The following is an 18830-nucleotide window of genomic DNA, read 5'->3' as shown; positions in this document are numbered from 1 at the left end:
TTTATACATCCACATAGAACCAAATTATATAAAGCAAATACTGCCAGATCTAACGGGAGAAAGAGACAGCAACACAATAATAGTAGGGGACTTTAATACCCCTTACACTAATGGATACATCATCCATACAGATAAAGAAACACCAGCCTTAACTGACACCATGGATCAAATGAACCTAACATATTTATAAACAACATTCCATCCTCAAATGCACATGGAATATTTTTCCTGGATAGGTCATGTTAGGGCAAAAAAATCTTAATAAATTTAAGAGGAATAAAATCATAATAAGCATCACTTCCAACCAAAGTGGTATTAAACTAGAAATCAATTACATGAATAAAACTGGAAAATACATAAATATATAGAGATTAAGTAATTTGCTACTGAACAAGGAATAGGTCAAAAAGAAGGCAAAAGAGAAACAAAACCTTGATACAACTGAAAATGGAAATATAACATAAAATGTATAAAATTTTATAGGACGCAGCAAAACCAGTCCCCAGTGGGAAGTTCATAGCAATGAAACAACCAAGAAACAAGATAAGTCTCAAAAAAACCTGACCTAAACTTTACACCTCAAGGAACCAGAAAAAGAAGGACAAATGAAGCCCAAAGTTGGTAGAAGAAAAGAAGAAAAAACAATATAAGAGCAGAAATAAATGATAATAGGGAGGAAAAAGACAACAGAAAAGCTCAATGAAAATAAGAGCTGGTTCTTTGAAAAAAAATCAATGTAATTGACAAACCTTTAGCTAAACTCACTAGGAAACAAGTGAGGGCTGAAAATAAAAAATGACAGAGGAAATATAGTAACTGATACCACAAAATACAAAGGATCATAAGAGACTTCTACGCCAATGAATCAGAAAACCTGGAAGAAAAGGTTAAGTTCCTAGATATATTCAACCTACCAAGACTGAATCATGAAAGTATCAAAAATCATAACAGACTAGTAGTAAGATCAGACAAGTAATCAAAAATCTCTCAGAAAACCAAAGTGTGGGTCCAGATAGCCTTACAGGTCATTAAATATTCAAAGAAGAATTAACACAAAATCTATCCAAACTCTTTAAAAAAGAAGAAGAAGAAAACAATGCTTCTAAATTCACCTTCTGAAGCCAGAATTATCCTTATTCCAATCTCAGACAAGGACACTAGAGAGAGGGGGGGAGATTGACTGATATTCATTACAGGTTATTATCCCTGATTAACACAGATGCAAAAATCCTCAATAAACATTAGCAAGTCAAATTCAACAACACATCAAAAGGACCATACACCATGGTCTAGAGATTTATTCCAGGGATGCAAAGCTGGTTCAACAGCTGCAAAGCAGTCAATGTGCTACGCCAAATTAACAAGATGAAGAATAAAAATCATATAATCACCTCAATAGATGCAGAAAACCATTTGACAAAATTCAACATTCATTTGTGATAAAAACCCTCAATACAGTAAGTATATAGTGGGAATGTACCGCCATATAATAAAGGCCATATATTATAAGCCCGCAGTCAATATCACACTCAGTGCTGAAAAGCTGAAAGGAAATATTTCAAATGGAACAATTTTTAAATTAATCATTTATGGGGGGATCCAAGATGGTGACAGTAGGTAGAAGCTATATTCCCTTCTCCCATGCCGAAACTGAAACTACAACTAAATTATAAAACAATCAACTTGAATAACCAATGGAAGACTAAACGGAAGTCTTATAACAAAGGATTTACAGAAGCCACACAGAGAATGGTAGGAAGGAGAGAGATGAGAAACTGAAGGGCTGGCCCTGCTTCCACATGCAGCAGATTAGAACCCAGAGGGATATTTCAGCTGCAAAGGTCCCCTCTGAAAAGCATGGGGTCTCAAACCCAGATTGTGGGCTCTCCAGCCCAGAGAACCAGAAGTGGAAAGAGGAGCCCATATACCATCTGGCTGTGAAAATTAGGGTGGGATTCTCTCTGCCAGGCTGAGATGGAGATCTAGATGGTCTTCTAGAAACCCATGACACCTCTTAAAAAGCCAGTGGAAAAAAGTTCCTTCTAAGCCATTTATTCTGGGCTTTGGTAGAGAAAGAGCAAATCGAAGTGGACAGGAGTGGTACAAAGATAAGCTGAGTTGTGCAGCTCTGAAAAGGAAGCTGAAGGGAGAGCTACTAGGGTCCCTGTCCTGAGTACCTCTACCATATTTGCACCCAGATACCATCTTTCCAGGGTTAACTACTACCATCCATACTGCATCGGCCTGGAAGGAAACACTAGCTAACCCCACTGACTCTGTGTCCCCCAATCCTGCCAGGCCCTGTGGAGAATCAGCTGACTGAACCCTCTGTACAGACTTTCTTGGTGGGCTCTTAAGATGAACTCGGGGATTATCAGAGACCGAGTTTGTGGTTCTGAGACGGGGGCCATTTTCCCTCCTCCTTGCAGCATGCTAGAGCAGCAGTGACCTATGTCCTGCACACCTGAGTGGCCCTGCACTCCCATGTGACACTGCACCCCCACAAGAGACTTACTAGCCCCACCTATGGAGATCTTAGTTCTACTACTCCTGGTAGTCCCACCTACCTGAGCTTGAACTCTGCAATACTGTCAGCTGGCTGTGGCGGGCCTGGACCCCCAGTGCACTATACATTCTCTTGGAAGTCTCTAGAGGAGGTCAGGGCAGACTCTGGGGAGACTGAGTTGTATGGCTCTAGGGTGGAGGCCATTTTTCCCTTGCAAGCCCTACTGGTGCCACTGTTCCTGTGTACACACTCCCTTTCACACAGACAAATCTTGGACTCTGCTGGCCTTACCCCAGTTACTCTGAGACCCCTCTTGAACACAACAGCCCAGAAGCACCTGGCAGGTGGCAAACAACCTTGGTATAGGGAGATTGTTGCTGAGTAGTCTCAGATCCAGCACTGGTCCTGAGTTGAAGTCAATATCAATCTGCTGAAGATCATTCATCCCAACCTAGTGACTCACTGAGAACTTACCTCAGGCAACTGGCATACCGCCAGAGACTTTCAATGACTGAGACTAACAGACAGGTGGAGGTAAATCTTGGGGTGTCTTTGACCTTTTGCTGACTTGGACCCAGATTCAGTGCTGGTGAAAACTGACCTTTGTGCATAGGCTTGGCCTCTCCCACACACACCCAGGCTCAACACAACACCACAGACTACAGATTGCTTTGCAGCTCCAAACAGGTAACCCAGGGCTGGTCACAAGCAGCATCTGACATTGACCTACACCAAAATTTCTCCCAAGAGGTACCAGAACCAACACACCCAATGGCAAGATTCAGACTACATCAGAGCACTACCCAATTATCTCCAGAAGCAGCACAACCAAAGGGAAATTTTGGCAGGCACCAGAGCCTACTGTAAGGTCAGTCCCACACAGCAGCTTGTACACTGTGGCTGGGTTGGTGCTCACAGTAGACAGCCAGAAGGGCAACCACACCCACAAACAGGCTAACATCAATCAAGACTCAACAAGAAAGGGTTCACATAACCCACACAAAGAACATTCCTGGAGCACCTAACTCAGATGATCAGGAAGACTGTGTCACTGAGCCTCAAAAGACACCTACTATATAAGGATACCATATCAAGAGTGGGAGGTACACAAGATCAACCAAATACACAAAAACAAATACGGAGAAATAGCCAAAATGGGAAGATGAAGAAACATTCCCCAAATAAAAAAACCAGGAGAAATGTCTAGAAAAAGAACTAAATAAAATGGAGGCAAGCAAGTTACCTGAGTTCAAAACAATGGTTATAAGGATGCTAATGGAACTTAAAGAAAAAGATGGGTGAATTCAGTGAGAACTGAAACAAAGAGTCACTGATCATTAAAAAAAAAAAAAAAAAGACAGGAAAACCGAAAGAATCAGTCAGAAATGAAAAATACAATATCTGAAATGAAAAACACACTAGAAGGAATCAAGAGAGGCTAAATAAAGCACATGACTGAATCAACAATTTGGAAGATAAGATAGCAGAAAACACCTAATCAGAGCAGCAAAAAGAAAAAGAAAATTAACCCAAAGTGAGAACAGTTTAAGGGACCTCTAGAGCTATATAAAACATAACAACATCTGCACCATAGGGGTACCAGAAGGAGAAGAGAGAGCACAAGACATGAAAACATATTTGAAGAAATAATGACTGAAAACTTCCCTAACCTGGTGAAGAAGAGACATACAAGTCCTAGAAGCACAGCATCCGAAACAAGATGTACCCAAGGGGACCACACATCAAGACACATCATAAATAAAATGGCAACAGTTAAAGACAAAAAGAGAATCTGAAAAGCAGCAAGAGAAAGAGAGTTTGTTACATACAAAAATGTTGTCATTAGATGATTTCTCAATAGGACATTTCGGTCCAAAAGGTTTAGCATGAAATATTCAAAATGATGAAGAGCAAAAACCTACAACCAAGACTGCTATGCACAGCAAGGCTATTATTTAAAATTGAAGGTGAAATAAAGAGCTTCCCAGACAAGAAAAAGCTAAAGGAGTTCATTACTACCAAACCAGTATTACAAAAAATATTAAAGGGACTTAAGAAGAAAGAAAAAGCAAAAGAGGGGTATAGTTATAAAGAATAAAAATCACAATAAATATGTACTTAATAATAATCACTTAAAATGTAAATGGATTAAATGCTCCAAACAAAAGACAAAGAGTAGCCAAACAGAAAAGAAAACCAGACCCATACATATATACTCTCTACAAGAGACACACCTCAGACCAAAAGATGCACACAGACTAAAAGTAAAGGAATAGAAAAAGGTATTTCATGCCAATGGAAAGAAACAAAAAAAGCTGGGCTAGCAATACTTATGTCAGATAACACAGATTTTAAAACAAAGGCTATAATAAGAGACAAATAATAATATTACACAATTATAAAAAATAAATCCAAAAAAGTAGATATAATCCTTGTAAGCATTTATCCACCCAATATAGGAGCACCTAAATATATAAAACAAATCTTTTTTCTTGAGATTTTAATGAGTTTACCAAAACCAAACAGATGATAATCTCCAGTATAAAACAAATCTTCGTGGACATAAAGAGATTGACAGTAATGTAGTCACAGTAGGAGATTTTAACACCCCATTGACATCAATGGATAGATCTTCGAGACAAAAGAATCATCAAGAAAATAGTAGCCTTAAACAACATGCTTAAACAGATAGATATGATACAAATTCTTTTCAAGTGCACATGGAACACTTCCTAGGACAGAGCACATGTTAAAACACAAAACAAGTCTCAATAAATTTAACAAGATTAAAATCGTATCAGGTATCTTCTTTGACCACAATGGAAAAAAATGAAAAACACAGAAACACATAGAGGCTAAATAACATAACTAAATAATGGGTTAACAATGAGATCAAGGAAGAGAACAAAAGATACCCTGCTACAAACAAAAATGAAACCACAACATCACCAAAATCTATAAAACACAGTGAGAGCAGTCTTAAGAGGGAAATTCATAGCAATGCAGGTCTATCTCAAGAAAAACCTCAAATAAACAATCTAACCTTACACCTAAAGGAACTAAGAAAAGGACAACATATGAAGCCCAAAGTGAACAGAAAGAAGGAAATAATGAAGATCAAAGGGGAAATAAAAACAAGGGACTAAAAGAAGTGATGCAAAAGATTAATAAAAACACAACTGACAAACCCTGAACCAGACTCATGAGAGAGAGAGGAACACCGCCCCCGCCCCCGAAAAACAAAATTAGAAATGAAAGAGAAGAACTGACACCACAAAGTACAAAGAATTGTAGGAAACTATTACAAACAACTATATGCCAACAAATTGGACAATCTGGAAGAAAAAATTAATTTCTAGAAACATACAACCTTTGAAAATTGAACCACTATGAGACAGAAAATCTGGAGACTGTTCACGACTTGTGAAATTAAAGCAATAATAACTCCCAGCAAAAAGTCTTGCAGCAAAAGGATTCACAGATGAATATTACAAAATAGTCAAAGACGAACACCATCCTTCTGAAACTATTCCAAAAAATTTAAGATGAGGGAAGACTCCCAAGTTTATTTTATGGGGCCAGCATTAACCTAATTCCAAAACCAGAAAAGGACACTACAAAGAAAATTAGTGGCCATATAATGCAAAATCCTTAACAAAATATTAGCAAACTAAAGCCAGCAATTCATTTAAACGACTATGTATCATGATCAAGTAGAATGACACATGATCATGTATCATTTGTTTCTGGAGTGGTACATGGTTGGTTCAACATCCTCAAATCATTAATATGATACACCACAAACATAAGAACAAAAATCATATGGCCATGTCAACAGATGCAGAAAAATATTTGACAAAATCCTGTACCCATTTATGATAAAAACTTTCAGCAAAGTGGTAACAGAGAAATGTACCTCAACATAATAAAGGCCATATATGATAAACTCACAGCTAACATCATACTCAATGGAGAAAAACCTAAAAGCATTTCCCTTAAGATCAGGAACAAGACAGGAATGCTCACTTCACCACTCTTATTCAACATAGTTTTGAAGTCCTAGCCATAGCAATCTGACAAGAAGAAATAAAATCATTTGAATTAGAAAGACATGAAACTGCTATTATTTGCAGATGATATGATACTATACAGAGAAAACCCTAAATGCACCACTAAAAAAAAAACCTACTAGAGCTGATTAATAAATTCAGTGAAGTAGCAGAAAACAAAATAAATATACAGAAATCAGCACTAGTTGGTGTGGCTCAGTGAACTGAGTGCAGGTCTGCAAACCAAAGGGTTGCTGGTTTGATCCTCAGGGCATATGCCTGGCTTGGGGGCCAGCTTCCCAGTTAAGGGCATGCAAGAAACAACTACACATTGATGTTACTCTCCCTCCCTTCCTCTCTCTCTAAAAATAAACAAATAAAACAAATAAAAGATGTTTTAAAAAAGAAATCAGTTGCATTTTTATACATGAATAAAGAACTATTAGAAAAAGAACTAAGAAAACAATATCATTTACAACAGAATTAAAAAAGAATACCTAAAAATAAATTTAATCAAGAAGGTAAAAAATCTTTCTGAAAAACTCTAAGACACGGAAAAAAGAAATTGAAGAAGATATGAATAAATAGGAGCATATACCATGTTTATGGTTAGGAAGAAGTGACATTGCTAAAATATGCATTCTACCCAAAGCACTCTACAGATTCAACAAATTTCCTATCAAAATACTAATTCTGTATTTCACAGAACCAGAACAATAAAAATCAAAAAATTCATGTAGAACCACAGAAGACCCCGAATAGCAATAACAATCTTGAGAAAAAAAAATTGGAGTTATGCTACCTGACATCAAACTATACTTATAAGATATAGTAATCAAAAACAGCATGGTAATGGCATAAAAACAGACATATATAGATAAATGAGAGAGCCCAAACATATGGCCAATTAATACATGATAAAGGAGGCAAGATCATACAAAGACGGTCTATTTAATACATGGTATTGGAAAAACTGGACAGATAACATGTAAAAAATAAAAGTAGGCCATCTTCACACAAGATACACAAAAATAAACTCAAAATGGATTAAAGATTTAATTAAATGTAAGATTAGAAACTACAGAACTCCTAAAAGAAAACATGGGTAGTAAAATCTGACATTTCTCTTAGCAATAGTTTTCCTGATATATCTCCTCAGGGAAGGGAAACAAAAGAAAAATAAACAAATGGGACTACAGCATTCTAAAAAGCTTTTGCAAACAAAGAAAACTATCAACAAAATAAAAAGACAACCTATTGAATGGAAGAAGATATTTAACAATAATACATTTGATATGGTCTTAATATCCAAAATTTATAAAGAACTCGTAGTCAACATCAAAATCACAAATCATCCAATTAAAAAATAAGCACAGAAGCAATCTCTCCCTCTTGGGTGCATACCAGGGCATTTCCTTTCTCCTCTTTGTCACTCCCCAGGTATGTTACCTTTAGCTTTCTCTTTCCTAAGCTCCAAGGGCCCTTATTTTCACTTCTGTAACTTGTTTCCTGAGCCCACACGGCCCAGTTGGCTCACTTATACGATCTTGGTAATTTTTTTAAGAGTTCTTTTTTAAGTATATTTTATTGATTATGCTATTACAGTTGTACTTTTTTCTGCCCTTTATCCTCTTCTACCCTATACTACCTTCCCTCCAGAATCCCTCCACCTCATAGTTCATGTCTATGAGTTATACATGTAAGTTCTTTGGCTTCTCCATTTCCTATACTATTCTTAACCTTGCCCTATTTTGTGCCTACCAATTATGCTTTCTTATTCCTTGTACTATTTCCCCCATTCTCTCCCTCCCACTCCCTACTGACAACCCTCCATGTGATCTCCGTTTCTGTGATTCTGTTGCTGTTCTACTTGATTGCTTAATTTTTGTTTTTTAGGTTCAGTTGTTGGTAGTTGTGAGTTTGTTGTCATTTTACTGTTCGTAGTTTTGATCTTTTTCTTAGTTAAGTCCCTTTAACATTTCATATAATAAGGGCTTGGTGATGATAAACTCCTTTAACTTGACCTAATCGGGGAAGCACTTTTCTGTCCTTCCATTCTGAATAATAGTTTTGCTAGATAGAGTAATCTTAGATGCAGGCCCTTGCCTTTCATGACTTCAAATACTTCTTTCCAGTCCCTTCTTGCCTGCAAGGTTTCTTTTGAGAAATCAGCTAATAGTCTTATGGGAACTCCTTTGTAGGTAACTCTCTCATCTTCTCTTGCTGCTTTTAAGATTCTCTTTATTTTTAATCTTGGGTAACGTAATGGTGATGCGCCTTGGTGGGTTCCTCCTTGGTCCAATTTCTTTGGGACTCACTGGGCTGCCTGGACCTTCTGGAAGGCTATCTCCTTGGCCAGATTGGGGAAGTTTTCCTTCATTATTTGTTCAAGTAAGTTTTCAATTTCTTGCTCTTTCTTTTCTCTTTCTGGCACCCCTATAATTCAGATGTTGGAACATTTAAAGTTGTCCCAGAGGCTCCTCAGCCTCTCATTTTTTTGAATTGTCACTTCATTCTGTTCTGGTTGAATGTTTATTTCTTCCTTTTGTTCCAAATCACTGATTAGAGTTCCGGTTTTCTTCCCTTCACTGTTGGTTTCCTATGTATTTTCCTTTATTTCACTTTGTATAGCTTTCATTTCTTTCTTTATTTTATTACCTTACTCAATCACTTCTGTGAGTACCCTGATTTCCAGTGTTTTGAACTCCGCATCTGATAGGTTGGATCTGTTCTTTCATCTGGGCTGTATTTGTTTGTCTTGGTGCACCTATTATTTAAGGGATGGAAACTTAGGTATTCACTAGGGTGGGGCAACCCACTTTGCTGCTTTGTGGGGGCTCTGTGCAGGGGGGTGGGGTCAGAGAGGGCACAATACCACTTGCTACCTTGCTCAGCTCTTGCCCCACTTACCCTCACTTCCCACAAAAGGACTGTGCCATTTCAGGTGTTGATTCCCAGGTGGGTGGTCTTGTGTATGTTCTAGGACAGCACGGGCTCTCCTGTGAGACTTCTTTTAGTTTTTCCCACTGCTACACCCCCAAAGGTTTTTACAGCTACAGGTTTTGAGACTTTAGTTTTCTGTACTGGAACCCTGAGTTGTGTAATTTGTCTTGCTCCCCAGTTGTTCCTCCAAGCTTATTTGCATGCAAATATGGGACTACCCAGTGCACTATCTGCCAGCTGCCACCTCACCACACGTTCTCTCTGCCCAGGCTGCCCATCTCTGCCCCTCCTAACCATCTGGATGAATGTTTCTTCTTTACCTCCTTGGTAGACTTCTATACAGTTTGATTTTCTGGCAGTTCTGTTCTGTTTTGTTTTGTTTTTAAATTGGTTGTTATCCTCTTTTGGTTGTGCAAGGAAGTGAAGCATATCTACCTACACCTCAGTCTTGGCCAGAACTCTTCCTCTGTAACTTTCTAAAGAAACATTCCCTTATAATTTGGAAAAAAGTTAGCAGAGAACTTGAACAGACGCTCCTCAAAGAGGACACACATATGAAAGGGTGCTTAACATCACTAGCCACTAATAGTCACTAAAATGTAAACTAAAACCACAATGAGATATCACCTAAAACCTGTGGCTATCAGAAATAAATCCACAAATAGGTGTTGACAAAGATGTGGAGAAAAGGGAAATATCGTGCACTGTTAGTAGGAATGCAGACTTATATAGCCACCATGGAAAACAGAATGGAGGATCTGCAAAAAATTAAAAATGGAACTGCGTTATGACTCAGAGTCTACTTCTGTGTATAAATCTAAAAAAAAAATGTGAGAGAATATATGCATCCCTACATTCATTGCAGTGTTATTTATAATAGCCAAGATATGGAGGCAACCAAAGTGCCCATCAATAGACAAGTGGATAAAGAAGTAGTGGCCCACACATACGGGGTCAAGCAAAAGGAGGTTTATAGTTGTTTGGATGGAAGAATAATAGAATAATTAATAAATAATAATGCAAGAACTCAAAACTATAAATCTATTTTCTTTGCCCTGTACACTGATTATTATTTGACAGTAAAAAGGAATAAAATCTTACCATTTGCAACAGCAAGGATGAATCTAGAGGGTATTATGCTAAGTGAAATAAGTCAGTCAGAGATAAACAAGTACATATAGCGAACTGGTGGCTGCCGGAGGAGAGATGGTTTGGAGGGCTGGGTAAAAGAGGTGAAGGATTTTAAAGATACAAATTGGTAGCTGCAAAACAGTCACAGGGATATAAAGTACAGCATAGGGAATACAGTCAATAATATTGTGATAACTATGTATGATACCAGGTGGGTACTAAAAATATCTGGGGGAACACTTTGTGAAGTAGATGATTGTCTAAGCACTATAGTGTACGCCTGAAACTAATACAAAATAATATTCAATGTAATCTATAACTGAAAAATAAAAAGTAAGGTTCTTTAAAAAAATCCTTTATGATGAATACTTAGGTAATTTCACTTTTTAATAATGGTATCTATACTAATACTCTCACCCAACTGTATTTATGTAACTTTCTAAATATTTATGAAGGTTCTTCACATACAAAAAGTTCCTATCATGTAACGTACTTGGAGCGCAACACAATGAACTGAGAATCTCCTCATATTATAGAGCTGCAATAGCCCTTAACTATCTGGTGCCACTCTCAAATTTATAGATGAGGACTAAGATAAAAAAATGAATTAGACTACAGAAATAACCTGTCAAAATTTACACTTAGGTAATTACAAGACAAAGATCTCCCAATATTCATTTCAGTGCTATTTCTTGTATTTTATTTTTCCTTTTCTTCAAAAGAAAAAAAAAAGAAAGACAGACTATCTACTACCTACTACATTCAAAATGCTCACGACTTCCTATTCTTATTCATACAGAAAAGCCTTCAGAGCCAGACAGGAAAACCAAAATAAGATCTAGAGAATAATATAAGACAAGCAATCTACACGGGTTAGTTAATAAGTAAAGGATTCCTCCATGTTCTAAAGACACCTCTTTTAAAAACATTAATTGAGCCCTGGCTGGTTTGGCTCAGTGGATTGAGCACTGGCCTGCAAACCAAAGGGTCACCAGTTCAGTCAGGGCACATGCCTGGGTTGCAGGCAAGGGTCCCAGATGGGGGTGCATGAGAGGCAACTGATTAAAGTTTCTCTCCCTTTCTCCCTCCCCTCCCCTCCCCTCCCTCTGAAAATAAAATAAAATCTTAAAAAAAACACCAAACATTAAATGTGACATTTCCTAGTTTTATTATGAAGAAAAGCAAGACTCTTGTTATTAGAATGCATACTTATGAGGTATGTATTCTAGAAAAAAAGTCCAACCATTGTTAATGAAAACAGTTTGCACATCAATGTAATCTGGCAGCCAAGAAGAGTGGATTGGAATGCACATGTGTGAACAATGACAACTTCACCATACTTAGTGGGGACAGGGGATGCCATTGAGGGAGCATGTGTACTTTGTTGCGCTCACATTCAAAATGACTGAGCAAGTAGAGCAATGAATCTGCATCAAGTTTTGCATTAAGCTTGAACACTCCTCTGGGGAAACTATTCAGATAATTCAGAAGGCCACAGCTATAGGCAACTGGCAGCTTCAACAGAACAATGCACCCGCTCATACACTGAGTCTCATGCAGAGTTTTTTGGCAAAACATCAAATCACCCAGGTGACTCAGCATCGCCCCCCCCCCCCGCCATGGCCCAGATTTGGCACCCTGTTACTTCTGCCTTTTCCCAAAATTAAAATCACCTTTGAAAGGGAAGAGATTTTAAACCATAAACAAGATTCAGGAAAATATGACAGGACAGCTGACAGAGACTGAGAGAACTGTGTGAGGTCCCAAGGTGCCCACTTTGAAGGGGACTTAAGGATTACTGCCCCATGTATAATGTTTCCTGTATCTTTTACATTCTTCATTAAACGTCTCAATTTTTCATATTATGTGGCTGGATACTATATGGACAGACCTCACATATCCAAAAATAATTTTTAAAAATGCTCAAAGAAAAATTTTTTTTAAATTTTTTAAAGACTTTATTTATTTATCTTTTAGAGGGCAAGGAGAGAGGGAGAGAAACATCAGTGTATGGTTGCCTTTCGTGCATCCCCTGCTGGGAGTTGGCCTGCAGGGAACTGGCCTGCAACCCAGGCATGTGCCCTGACTGGGAATTGAACCGCAATCCTCTGGTTCACAGGCCTGTGCTCAATCCACTGAGCTACATCAGCCAGGGCTTCAAAGAAAAATTTTATATGAATGTTCATAGCAGCACTACTCACAATAGCCTAAAGGTTAGTGGCTAATAATCCATAGTTGGACACTCCAAATGACCATCAACAGATGAACAGATAACAAACTGTGACATATCCACACAATGAAATATTATATAGCAATAAAAATAAAGTACTGATATATGCTACACATAGATGATCCTCAAAATACGTCAAGTAAAAAATACCATACACAAAAGGCCACACACTATGATTTCATTTGTATGAAACCTCCAGAATAGGCAACTATATACAGAAGACATATTAGTGGTTGCCCAAGGTTGTAGAGAAGAAAAATTAGGGATTGGGTGTTCAATGGATATGGAGCTTCCTTTCAGAGAAATAAAAATGTTCTGGGACTAGACAGAGCTGTGGTGCTGGTTGCACACAGTCACTGAATTGTATACTATAAAACTGTTATTGTATACTGTAAAACTGCTAAGATAGTCAATTTTGTTATATGAATATTATCTCATTAAACATATACATGCACATATTCAACTGTACACATATTTCTTTTGTGATTAAAAAGTAATGGAAGAAATTATAAAGTTTCATCTCTAACCACTGAGCCTAAATTGGCTACTATTACAGAATAAAATACTAAACAGATTATTTTTAGTGAATCTCAAAACTATTACACTTTTTGAATAATTATCTTAAATTGTACAGTATTCCTAGTGTATTAGCTGTTGAGCTTCTAGACAAATGGGATATATAAATTATCAAGTAGCTTATTTTAAAAATCACAGTGTCTAAAGAATAGTATCAAAATTCTATAGTTATAAAATATGACTATCATGTTTGAGGTCACCTGTAATCTCTTTTTAGTGTTATCTACAATGCGCTCAAGTCTTCTAAGTGCTAACTTAATCATTGTAATGTTACTCATAATACATTTTTATTTATTAATTATTCCACTAATAAAATATAAGTCACTCTACAACTATAAAACACTGTATTTATGTTCAAAGTTAACTTTACTGCTTCATAATATTATAGCTGAAAATACCGTTTGAAGTCAACATAATTTTATATATCTAATGGCAATGAATACATAATGAAAGTGAATGAATCAATATGTAACAATATATAATGCTCGATGTTTTTCTAAGACTATTATCTGGAGAATTACACCAGAATAAATGCTTGCAAAGGTGATAAAACAATTAAAATATATGTATTATAAATTTCTTAAAATGTCTTTGAATTAAGCATATGATGACTTCATGTGAATGCAGTAAGCATTTACTACATGCTATATATACTGTACATTATAATGGGCCTTGAAGTACAAAGATGAGTAACATAATCTCTACTTTGGAGACGACTACAATATGGTTAGGGAGAAAATGTATGCTAGGATAACTTTCAATATGATAATATGATAGTGAAATGTAGAGCAATAATGGAGTATTTTTAAACCAGGAAGGATATCATGAAGATAGTCCCTGAGCTGGATTCTAAAGGAAGCAAACATATACTTTCTAAAGTATAGAAAGATCACAAACTAAAGCACAGAATTTAATAGCAAGGGTTATATGCAGAGACCAATGTGAATCACTGTTTTGTCACAAATCATGTGATTTTACAGACACCGGGCCTCTCCTTTGTCTATTAAATGATTATAGCATCTTATTTCTCTATGGCTGGTAAGTGATAACATAAAATACAGAGTGTGTCAGAAGTACAGCCTGCTTGAGTGTGGTTCCTAGGGTAATAATATGTGTGTTATAATTTATACTTTTAACTTAACATTTCACCTAAAATGTCATATGGTGTGCTTGAGTGTGGTATTGTTATTTTCAGAATTACATGGTTATGATTTTGTAACAAAAGATTTTGTAACAAAAACAGGGTGTTACTTGTGCTGGGCCCTGTATTTAAGTCCTTAGTTACACATAATACAAAGTAAGCACTAGAATAAAACCCACATCAAGAAAAACTTTACAAGTGACATATCAGGGTAAGTAATTTGGGCAATAGTGTTAAAGGTGGTAATACCCAAGTCAAATAATTAATGTATTTAAGAAGTACTTAAAAGCTATCATGGGGTCTTCTTCTGAGTATGATGGAATAGTTGGCAGGTGAACTAAGTTCTGCTATGAAGTAGAAAACCCTGTGGGGGGGGGGGGGGGGACGGGACTATCCATTTAAAGGCATTTAGACTTGCTCAAGCAGTCAGGACAGGGGTTCCTAAAATTCCAGAGAAGGGGGAATAATCTAAAGGTCAAGCTGATAGAATACAGCTACTTTCTTCTCTAAGAGTATTTGCTGATTCTAGCTACAATGCAGAAAATCCAGGCTTTGCTCAGGTTGAGCACTTCTGTCAAGTGGTAGAAATGCTACTTAGTTAAGACTTTGTTGGCTTTGTGGGATAGGAAATAAAAATGGATTCCTGAGGGGCTAATATCTTCATGCAGTCATCCTTAAGATTTCTGCCAAAAGCTGACCATGCATAGAGCAGGGTGCCAAGAAGAAAGGCCCCAAGGAACATGGCAAAATTTTCATGTGTCTCATATTGCTGAGAAGATAAGGATTAGATTTCAGGATCTGACAGAGAGAGAAGCCCAAATAAAAACTTCAGGCTGTCATTTGGAAGGTCTGAAAAGACAGGCTGTACAAGAAGGACAAACCAAATGTGCAAATAGCCTTAACTCAGTCTTGATTCACACAGCCCCTGACTGGCTCAAAGTTATCAGACTCTATGCTTAACAGCTAAGAGAGGCAAGAATAAGCCAGTCAAAGACAAATACTACATGATCTCACTTATATGTAGAATCTAATGAACAAAATAAACTAATGAACAAAACAGAACCAGAGGGATGGATACATGGAACAAACTAACAGATCACAGAGCAAAGGGGCTGGGAGAGGACTGGATAAAAAGAGAAGGGATTAACCAGAAAAAAAAAAAAACAGCAACAAAAAACCATGTATATATATACACAACAGTGTAATGACAGCAAGAGGGAAAGAAGGGGTGGGAGCTGGAGAGAGGTGGATAAAGGATGGGAAATTGAGGACATCGTAATAGTGTCAACAATAAAACTAAAATAGAAAAATATCAATTTTCCTAATGATTGGTGTTTAATTAATAATTACAGGGCTTCCAAAAGACAGATACACATGACTGAAAACTAGAGGGAAAAAATGGTATCAAACACAGACCCAAACTTTCAGACAGTCAGAAGAACTCTAAAGTAACTATAATTAATATGTTGTATTAGAGAGGAAAAAATAAAAAAGCTGATAAATAGTTCATCAAGAATTTAATTCTTTAAGGAAGCATCAAGTAAAAATTCTAGGACTGGAAAATACCTGAAATTAACAACTAATGTATAAGTTTAACAGCAGACTAAACAGCAGAAGATAGGATCAGAAAACTTTAAAGGTCAATAAAAGATATCGGCACTAAAGCAGAAAAATTATTTCAAAAAAACAAACAAACCCTAGAACAAATATGAGACACAGTGAAAATCTAACATATATGTGAATGGAGCTGCAAAAAAAAAGCTAAATAACTAAAAACTTTTGAAAACTGGTCAACAAAACCATAATTCTAACGTTTTAGGAGGCTTAAATCTATCTACAGTTAACATGCATAACAATCATGTAACAAGTGTTGTAAGTTCTAGCATTCTTGGGGAAATGGCAGGCATAAGTATTGGTATTAGTGATAATAAGTAAATGAAGCATATAAACACTAGGGTAACCACTAGAAGAAAAGTGAGACAGCACAACTAAAAACAGACAAAAGAAGGAGGGAAAAATATAGAAAACAAATTAAAGTAAGGTATAAATACATAATAATTACATTTGTATGTAAATAGGTAAAGATATAAATATAATAATTGTATTTATATGCAAATAGGCTATACACTCTAATTATCAGACTGATTAAATAAACAGATAACCAAAGGCATACCTAATTGCAATGTCAGATCTTGTAATACAGTAAAAAGATGGTAGTGGGAAAACTGGTAAAAATCTGATTCCAGTCTTCAGTTAGTTGACATTAACAGTATTATACCAATGTTATTTCTTGGTTTTAATAAGTTTTAATAGTTATTTTATTTAATATAACAAAAAGGTTTTCACACTTACTGCTTAATATAGTATTAATATTACAGGAAGCTGTGTGAGGAAAAAACAACTATTTGCTGTGGAGGAAGACTTAAATATAAGGGTATAGAAAGGTTTAAGTTTTTAAAAGGATGGAAAAATACATATCTGACAAATCCTATCCAAAACAAAGCACGCACAACTACACTAGGCAGACAAACTGACCTTAAAACGAGAAGCATTAGAAAACGTAAAAAGGAAATAAGAAAAAGTTCAACTGTGAAATCATAATTCTAATTGTGTTTGTATGTAATAGGATCAGTTTCAAAAATTGAAGTGTTAAACCTACACATGTACATGTACATGAATCTCTGTGTATATATGTGTAGGGAGAGAACATGGCACCCAACAGCAAAAAAAAAAAAAAAAAGGTAAATTCTTCTCAACTGCACAGAAAACATTTACCAAAACTGACCATATTGCCTCATGACATACAAAACCTCGCAAACAAATTTCAGATCATTGAAATCACAGAGGAATTAAATTAGCATCAATAAGCAAAAGATAAACAGAAAATATGTAAGTCCCCAGAAATAACTTACTAAATAATCTATGGGTGAAAAAAGAAATCACATGGAAATCAGAAAATATTTTGAACTAAGTAATATTAAAGATAAGAAATTTCCAAACTTGCAAGGCAAACTACATTGATGTATAGGAAATCTATATATAATCTTTCATGCACATACAAGTGAAAGAAAGCAGCATATCACAAACTTAGGCTTCCAATCTAAAAAGCTCGGGGGAAAAAACTAACACAATGAAAATATTAATAGAATAATAAAGATATGAGCAGAAAACATGTACAAAGAGAAAATACAAAGTTAAAAAATACAAAGCCAAAGTTAAGAAATACAGTAAAATGGACAGATTTTTGTCAGGTTAATCATAAAAAGAGAAGGGACACAACTTATAACACCAAAAATGATTCCCTAAAAAATAATGAGGCTTTACAACAACTTAACTGATAATTTAAATGAAATGAGAAAAATCTTTTGCAAAATGTAACAGCAAAAGTGACACACAACATGAAAATCAGTCTAATTTTGATTAAAATTTAATTCATTACTAACCCTCACTCCCAAAGAAAACTTACACAGAGAGCTCCACTGCACTAGCTCTTCCACATAATGGGAAATGAAAACAAACTTCACATTTTGTTTGATGACACCAGTGAAGCTTTTATACCAAAACTTGTCAAGCACATTTTAAGTAAGGAAAATATAGAAAACTCTCTCATGAACATGGGAGTGAAAATCCTACACAAAGTAATGCTAATCAAGCCTGGTATTGCATAAAAAGGTATAATAAAGCATACTATTTTATCACCAATGGTGTTTTTTATTCCAGTAATGCAAAAGTGATTAACATCAGAATCTATTAATATAATTTATCTTAGTAACTAAAACAGGGGAAAATTACCACATTGATGAACAAAGAAAAAGTATCTGATAAAATTCCACCCATTCAGGATAACAATCTCTTTACAAAAATGGAGTAGAAGAATTTTTTCTCAATTTTACAAAAGGTGTAAGAGTTACCAGTGAGATTAAGAAGGACCACTATCAACACTTTAATTCCACATTGTTCTGAAAGTCCTAGCCAGTACATTAAGGCAAGAAAAACAAAAGGCGTAAGAACTGCAAGAGAAGAAAGAAATGATCATCACTACAGATAACATGATTGCACACACACTAATAAAATTAACAAGTAATTTTGTCCAGATTGCTTTATATAAGGTTAATATACAAAAATTCATTGTATTACTATATGCTAGCAAAAAAAACAATCAGAAAATAATAATTTTGAAAGATACCATTTATAGTATAATTCAAAAATCCAATTCTCCCAGGAAAAATCTATTGAAGGATGTTCACAATCTCG

General features: G+C 35.9%; 1 protein-coding gene across 1 annotated transcript in view; it reads right to left on the bottom strand.

Annotated features, from left to right (window-relative positions):
* Window positions 1-18830, bottom strand: part of SPOPL (speckle type BTB/POZ protein like) — an 81811-nt gene that overhangs the window by 29456 nt on the left and 33525 nt on the right. The window contains exon 2 of the mRNA XM_037028903.1: window positions 1113-1157. The gene's annotated coding sequence lies outside the window, so the exon portion shown is untranslated. The remainder of the gene's footprint in view (window positions 1-1112; window positions 1158-18830) is intronic.

Source organism: Sturnira hondurensis, unplaced genomic scaffold (genome assembly GCF_014824575.4).
Source record: "Sturnira hondurensis isolate 20B ecotype Veracruz unplaced genomic scaffold, ASM1482457v3 Scaffold0000256, whole genome shotgun sequence".
NCBI lineage: Eukaryota > Metazoa > Chordata > Mammalia > Chiroptera > Phyllostomidae > Sturnira > Sturnira hondurensis.
The sequence above is the reverse complement of the archived record's forward strand: the minus strand, read 5'-3'. Positions and strand labels throughout refer to the sequence as shown.